The sequence below is a fragment of the Nicotiana tabacum genome, chromosome 24 (assembly GCF_000715075.1).
Source record: "Nicotiana tabacum cultivar K326 chromosome 24, ASM71507v2, whole genome shotgun sequence".
In the NCBI taxonomy this organism is placed as follows: Eukaryota; Viridiplantae; Streptophyta; class Magnoliopsida; order Solanales; family Solanaceae; genus Nicotiana; species Nicotiana tabacum.
Genome location: NC_134103.1, coordinates 66,975,374 through 66,983,599, shown reverse-complemented (window position 1 = coordinate 66,983,599; position 8,226 = coordinate 66,975,374). Strand labels below are relative to the sequence as shown.

The following is an 8,226-nucleotide window of genomic DNA, read 5'->3' as shown; positions in this document are numbered from 1 at the left end:
TTACTGTAATCATTGGCAATTTAAATACTACGAGCCAAACTTTCTATTAAATAATTATATTTAAATTTATAGCACAATCCATTAATTACATGAAAGTTGGTAGAATTTATACGGGAGATAAAACTAGTCAAGCCACAGATATCTTGTCAACTTTCGGTAACGAGACAAGTTGTGCTTTTATCTTTTGGTTAATTACACTTTATCCTTTGGTTAAAGAGTTGAACAATTCAATGGACAATGACTAATAGACAAAAGGGATCTTTGGGGGAGAAGAGAAGATATTCTTTTGCCTAGAGGACAAAGAAAACGTGTCAATTTGCATATATAAAGAATTGAGAGTCTTGCATTTCAGCTACACATACACACAGTACACCCATCACGGGTGTGATTCCGAGTGGTTTTAGACAAAGTTTAGATGATTTGATGGTGCTGGTTGCTGGTACTTGTATTATGCTATGCGATCGCGAGTGGACTTACACGATCGTGAAGAAGGAATTTGGTGGCTTCCTTTTTGTGCTTCGCGAACACGAAATACGATTCACGAACGCGAAGAAGCACGGGGGTCAGAGGACTTTACCCTACGCGAACACAACACTGTAGTCGCGAACGCGAAGAGTTGCTGGGCTAGCACTTTGCCCTTCACGAACGCGGAGAGGCAATCACGAATGCGAAGAAGGAGTTCTAGGCTGGGGGCGAGTTGGGTATCGCGAACGGGATGGATTGGACGTGAACGCGAAGCAAAGGACTGTTAGACCTTCGCGAACGCGACAAGGGGTACGCGAACACAATGAAGGTCGGGCCTGGGCAAACTTGTTTTAATACGAGACTTGGCTCTCATTTCTCTCATTTTCACTGGGGTTGGCCGAATTTGGGGAGCTATTTTGAGGGGATTTTCATCAAGAAATACAAGGTAAATGAATTCTACACGCTTGTGAGCTAAATACATGAGTTATATATGGATTTAAGCATGGAAATTTGTAAAAATTATGGAATTTTTGAAGAAAACCTAGAAATTGAATTTTAACCATGAAATTGGATATGAAATTAGGAATAAATTATATATTTGAGTTCCTGGTATTATGGGTAATGTTTATCTTCGAATATTTTCAGAATCTGGGCACATGTGCCTGACGGTTGACTTTGTTGACTTTACGAACGGAGTTGGAAATTATTATAAATTGATTAATTATGAGTATTGAAGTATATTTTTATTAGTTTGCACGTTGTCTTTCTAGTTTCGGGTCGATAGGCATTGGTTTGAGATGTTAGAGAGGCGTTGGAGCCGGTTATGGAATTTCAGAGAGAGGTATGTCTCTTGCCTAACCTTGTGAGGGGGGAATTACCCTATAGATGATGTATTTATTATATGCTACTTGTTGTGGGGGCTACGTATGCACGAGTTGACGAGAGTCCGTACATAGCTAACATCATACTTATGTCTGGGTCGACTTAGGACTATATCATGCGATATTTATACTACCTGAACACAACTTGTTACTTTAATTACCCAAACTTGTAAATGTAATTTGATTAGAGATCATGCTAGGTCGAATCTTGAAACCTTGTTTGGCGGGATATCAGACTGCTGGTAACAATTATGCTTATTTTATGTTCCTGTTCTTGTGTTGCAAACACGTGACCCGTCATTCGATAAGTTTCTCCCTTTCTTGTGGATCTGGCAGAATGCCTTAGCAGTATATTGAGATGCATCTATAATTCGCGCCGGTCGACTCTCGGCAGTGTACACACTATTCTGGATTGGGCCGTACGACCTCGGCATAACCCGTGCATAATATCGCGAGGAGTCCAAATATTCATGAGATTCTTCTTTGATTAGAATCTGGCAGTTACATGAGATGCCTTATTTGTTGAGATAAGGCTTGATATCCTTTACCCGTTTGAGGTAGCCTTTGATTCTTTTATTTGTTAAGATAGTACATGAGATATGAGGAATTTATGTTGTCACCAGGTTGGAGGATTATGTTAGTTACAATTCTTACCTCATTATTACTGTTGTATTTCATATATATTTATAATTTATTATATTGATATATTGGATCACTAGTCAGTGTCAATGTCGACCCCTCGTCACTTTTTTTTCGGGGTTATGCTAGATACTTACTAGGTACGCGTTGATATACGTATCCATGCTATACTTCTGTACTAATTGTGCAGGATCTGACAAGTTCATTTAGTGGTCATTTTGACGCGTATGTGCAACTGCTGGGGGAATTGTAAGCTGCATTCTATGCTATGTTCCACATCACACGGGGTCTCCATCATGTTTATTTATATTATCCTGTCTATTTTACATTCCAAATAGATGTTAATGGTTTTGCATTAATATTGTCACATTTTTATTTTTATATCTTACTAATATTGTATGTATCCATTTTAAAAGCAATAAACCCTTTATTTAATAAAACTTATGATTTCAAAGGTAATAATATGAATAAATATTTAGATGGTTTACCGTTGGCTTGCCTAACGGCGACATTGGGCGCCATCACGACCTATAGTGGATTTTCGGTAGTGACATCTTGATATTAGAGATCTAGGTTCACTTGGTTCTCTCGAGTCATGAGAAAGTCTATTAGAAGTTATGCCTATAGGATTATTAGTAAGGACTTGTGTTACTTGATCATAGAAATCATGCCTATAGGATTTCATAGGAAAGTCTTTTATTTCACTGTAACATCCACGTAGAGATCATGCCTATATGATTAACATTAAGATAGTTTGCACCCTTCGTTGTCGTATCTGACCACTTGCAATTATTACTTAGAAATCTTGTTTTAGGCCCAAATCAGGTAATTCAATAATATAGGTTAATTAATGTCTGACATACCCTCACAGTTAGAAATCATGTTCATAGGACAATTTGTTAAACCAGTCTACCATGTCAACAGATTTTAATTCTACCATCTTTTAAAAATCATAATTTGTTAGTAAGCTTCTTTGCATATATGGGAGTTAAATGTGAGATTTACATGCTAATTATATTCTTTGAAGTCCTATATGTTTTCAATTATTTGGCACCTAGTTTTAATTTTTTTGAGCAACTCTAGGTTGAGTCTAGAACCACCCTACAATTATCCAACACCTCGTGGACAATAGAATGGGACGGACAGGCACCCATAGGGCACGACTTAGAAATAAATTAGTGCTCTTTAGGTAAATAACTTAAAGATAGTAATCGGTTAGCTGGAGATGATAGTTTGTGCTCACCGAATAATATGAGCAACTATTGCACCTAAGATTGTGAAGTATTATTTATGTTGCACAGGGTGATCCCTTAGGAATAAAAATTTAGGACCCCCCACTATGCCTCATTATTCACTTATGTTTAGGAGTTGGTACTTAGGATTTATAAAGTAGCTCTAAGATTGGTACCTTTGTAATTACAAGGTTTTTTAAATTAATGTTAGTTAATGAAATTTCATCTTTGTAATATATTTATGATGTTTACTTAAAATATCCTTAATATGGTGGATTATTAGTAATTGAGTTATATCCGATCAACTTGTTCCATTTAGAATAATTAGTGACCTATTTAACTGTACACTCATTTAGAATAATAATCAATTTATATGTTCACTTAGAATAATCTAGTTAATAACTTCATATTCTCACATAGCTTAAAATTTTGTGAATATAGCTTAAAATTTCGTCGGGAACCACAGTTGTGGAACTCGAGGAGTGCCTAACACCTTCTTTTTTAGGTAACTTGAGCCCTTACCCGATCATTAACAATGCTGGCTAGTTAAAATAGAGTTAGCGTAATAGGTGCCCTAACTCACCTTAAAAATCGTTAGGTGGCCACTCTTCTCTTTTAATACCCTTTAAAAGACTTGTCACATGTCGAAACCCGCTTTGGCGAGAAAACGGGATGCGACAGTATGGCAACTCTGCTGGGGATGTATTTAGGCTCTACCATAACAGAATTTTGCTTGTGTGGGATCATTAAGTTGCTTTATTTGATTTCTTTCACGTACCTCCATTTTCCCGTCCCTTTATTTATTTCAAATTGTTACACCATGAACTTCCCTTTCCCCTCTCCTTTATTTGTCTTACTGTTCAATCATCTTTTTCGAATTTTATGATTATTTGATAACCATGCTGACTATTTTCCTTTATAATCTTTTTCTCCCTTATTTATTTACCGCATTATCAAATATTGTCTTTATTTTTTTTTACCATGTAAAATTACGTGGCTATATGTTTCCGCTTTTTCATAAGCATGCCTTCAACATCATATTCCACTCGTGCCTATTATCAATATAGCGGTGCTTGATGAGTTTCTGTACTTTTCGAAAATACCCTTTAAATTGGGAAAAGCATATTAGTGGTAGACTAGTCGATCAGCGGTGCAATCGATGCTCAAGTGTCTTTCCCTCTCAAGTTGTCCGATTGAGAGTACTGGTTAGACCCTTAGAAACCTACTCTAATTGAAACTTTGTATGCATCATGTTATATCTAGGATGGATTAATACATGTGGTGTATAAATCTATTTAGATAAAACTCATCCAAAGTCCGAAAGGGATCTATGCAATCCTGAGGGATACCCTCATACTATGTGCATTACTTGGAGAAAATATGCCAACATGTTGACTATTATCGCTTAACTAATCAAATCAGGAGAGGGTAGGGCTAACTCCTTTCTTTAATGCAATAAATGAAGCATGACATCCCTAGGTTCAGCATGGTCCAAAGCATCCTATCCAAGCTGATCTATGGGTGGAACGACTTCCCTCAATGTGATAGGAATCACGTGAGAAGAATACTGGATAACTTGCCATCCTTGATTGACGTTCAGCCATGTAGGGAACTAATCGGGGTCGCTACCATATTTTGGGATGAGAAAAGGGATGTCCTTCATTTCGAAAACTTAGAGATGACCCCACTCTTAGAGAAAATTAGAGGTTTTGCTAAAATCCCTTGGGATAGTCCAACTGCTGGTACCGAAAAATGGTACACCCTGTGGTTTTCTAGAAATGTTTGGAATCAAAAATAATGATGAACTAGGTTGTTTGATAAAGTCCTACAATTCTTTTGATTTTATGTATGAACGATATGGACACAACAAATAATACCGGTTATTTCACCAAGAATTGGCAATTACTTATGTTGGGTGGATTCACCGTAAGGTTTATGTTTTCATTGTGTATTTTTTGGGTTTGTTGTTCTTTCTGATGCAAGGGAGAAAAATCCATATCTGACTGGCCATGGCGGCCAAAACCATGATAGAGGAAATCGAGGGACAAGCCTATACTGTTGTCCCTATGATATAGGTGGAAATGTACACAGCCCTAGACTAATGCAAGCATAGGGCAGGTTACTTTGAGGGGAGCAAATTTTTGCTGCAAATATAGTTGATAGAACATCTCCAAAGTTTGCTGGCAATAATTTCTTCGCATAATGTTGAATGACTATGTTGCTAGCCACCATCCAAAAAAGATGACTTTTGCTCCAGAAAGATTTGCAGGGTCCATTGATGCTAAAGGATGGGCACACCTCTTCAGCAATTTGACCGAGGAACAGATACAGTGGATGTTCGAATGGTTTCTAAGCAAATAGTTCATAATACGGTCCAAAACGTCTACTTATATGGTGTTGATAGGGTTGCGAGGTCTTTACGTTTATGCTCCAATAAGAAGTAATAAGACAAGCTGGAAGAAAGCAGATTATACCCCCGGTATCCAACATGACACAGTACAAGGAGGATTTTAAAGGGGGCATCATACCCTTCAAGTTCGAAGCCCAACATATGTAGAATCAGAAAATCATTGTGGAAGAAGAAACCATAGAGCCTAACATCTATCATGCTAGACACATGTACTACTATCTTTTGTGGATTGAAGATGACATAACCGGGGATGTCAAACCATGTATCAAGCTAAAGGGAAGGATCATAGACGAAGAGGCCAAAGCCTAGTTTAAATTAGAAGGTTGTGTAAGAGGGTCTTTGAGTCCAAAGCCAAGCACATGGAGCAACACAAGACGAACATGGAAGCTATATGAGAATGGAGAGAGATAGCAAACAAAGCGACGAAAAGGTTAGAATATTTGGAGTAGGGATTGATGGAGTTAGAGGAAAAAATGAGGAAGAGACTCTGGGACTGCTAGGGTATGGGATATGATGAAGGTGGAAAGCTGTTAATGGCCTACCTGCTGATTGACATGTGCGACCTCAGGAACATGATCGAAGGACCAAAGAAGTCGAGACATGGAGAAGGGCCTTATGGGACCAAGTAGAATAGGAAATTTCTTTTTATGTAATGAGACTTCAAGATAATTATATAGGTAGCATCAGATTTCGTTTTAGAATTTATATAATAAGGCCCTGAGCCACTAGTGATTCTATTTCCCTATTTAGTTTTAGTAATAGAATGGTTTTATTTATTTCGCATTAATGGGATGAAACAATGTTGGCACAAATTTCTCCAAGTTCACTTGTCGCTTTAGGCCTAGCTCGGGCACAACGAGGTCCCAAAATTAGGACGCGAGCTATTAATTGCTTTATGTGCTATCTATTTAAATACCGCAATGTTCTTTTTTCATTTTTACCTTAATGACTTGGCTACCTTTTATTTTCTTTCTTTTTGATTATTCTCATTTTCAAAAGCTCTGGCAACGTCAACATACCATGCAAGATCCAAAGGTCCTTCGATTCCTCCCTATCCTAGCAGCATCAAAGGCAAAGGTAAAGGAAAATTGTACAACTTAAGTGGAAATGGGAACAACACTGCTCCTTTGGCATAAAATATAGACATCCGACGGTAGAAGCACATCGGGGCAGAACGAGTTGGTTCTATGCTTAGAACAAAAGTTTCTAAAATTGCAAGGCGAGTTAGATCAGGTCCGCAACCTCGCCAACTTTTCCCTCACCTTGAACATCCTAGATATCAACCACCAAAATACCACTACCCAAAACCCACTGCAACCTCAGAACCCACAACCTCAAGCTCCACAAAATCCTCCTACCACTCAATAGTACCAAAACCCCACACCTCCACAAAATTTGAAACCTCCCCCACTAAAATTTCCACAAAAATACCACCATAACACAACTCAATACCCACAAACCGCCACTTACCCCTCTCCTCAAAGTGCATCCCAACCTACCCATCATCCACCGCAAGCATCCTCAATTATCATCTATACCCTTAAGTCCCTAGAACTCACCAAAATAATCCCATATACATAAATTCCTTGCCATACACACCACAGAAAACTGTATGTACACCTAAACCTACTGAAAAGGACCTGCTTATTAAAAACATAGCCGAGGAGCTGAAAACGATATCTGGAAGGGTCCATAGTGTTGATAGAGGAAAGGGTATTGAAGGACTGAACTATGAAGATTTATGCATCCAACTTGATGTCGAACTGCTCGAGGGTTACAAACCCTCAAAGTTCGAAATATTTGATGGTACTGGTGATTACAAAGCACACCTGAGAACTCATTACGACAATCTCGTAGGCATGTGTAAAAATGAGCAAATTCGCATGAAGTTATTTATGTGAAGTCTTATAGAAGATGCCTTGTAATGGTATATTAGTTAAAACTCAAAGAAGTGGTCAAGTTGGGTGAGCATGGCATCAGATTTTATGGACATATTTAGGTTCAACACTAAAAATGATCTGTCTATATTCAAAACCTCAAGAAGATGTCCATAAAACCATTCTGTGAGTATGCTACCCATTGGATATCTGAAGCTGCTAAGGTAAGGCCACCACTAGAGGAAGAACATATTAATAAGTTCTTCATGTGAGCTCAGGACCTGCAATACTATGGAAGGTTTATGGTCATACAAAAGCACAAATATTTTGGCATCATTCAGCTAGGAGAAAGAATTGAATGAACCAAAAGTTGCATGGTCACCAATTTTGAAGCTTTTCAACATTCTAACAAATCTTTATAGTCTAGGGGAATCTCGAAGAAGAAGGAAATATGTGCCATAATGGTAGACTAGGGGCTGAAATCTCCACTCACCTATCAAACACCCCCGCCAGTATATCATCCTTAATCCCCAAAAAATCTATTTTCCCACTACCACCTACCATACCTATAATACCCAGCCGGCATACTATCACTCACCCCTACCTGCACGATAGAATTACCTAAACATTGAGCCAACTTTGATCGCAGACCGCCCAAACAGTATACCTCTCTCACTGAGCCTATAGCCCAACTGTATGAGAGGTTGAAAGCTGCCGGTTAT

The 8,226-nt window shown here is 38.2% G+C and overlaps 1 long non-coding RNA gene across 1 annotated transcript; it reads left to right on the top strand.

Annotated features, from left to right (window-relative positions):
• Window positions 1-371: 371 nt before the first annotated feature.
• Window positions 372-2,023, top strand: LOC142177949 (uncharacterized). The gene is made up of 2 exons (XR_012706459.1): window positions 372-910; window positions 1,236-2,023. It is a non-coding gene; the product is annotated as an uncharacterized LOC142177949 (long non-coding RNA).
• The last annotated feature ends 6,203 nt before the right edge of the window (window positions 2,024-8,226 follow it).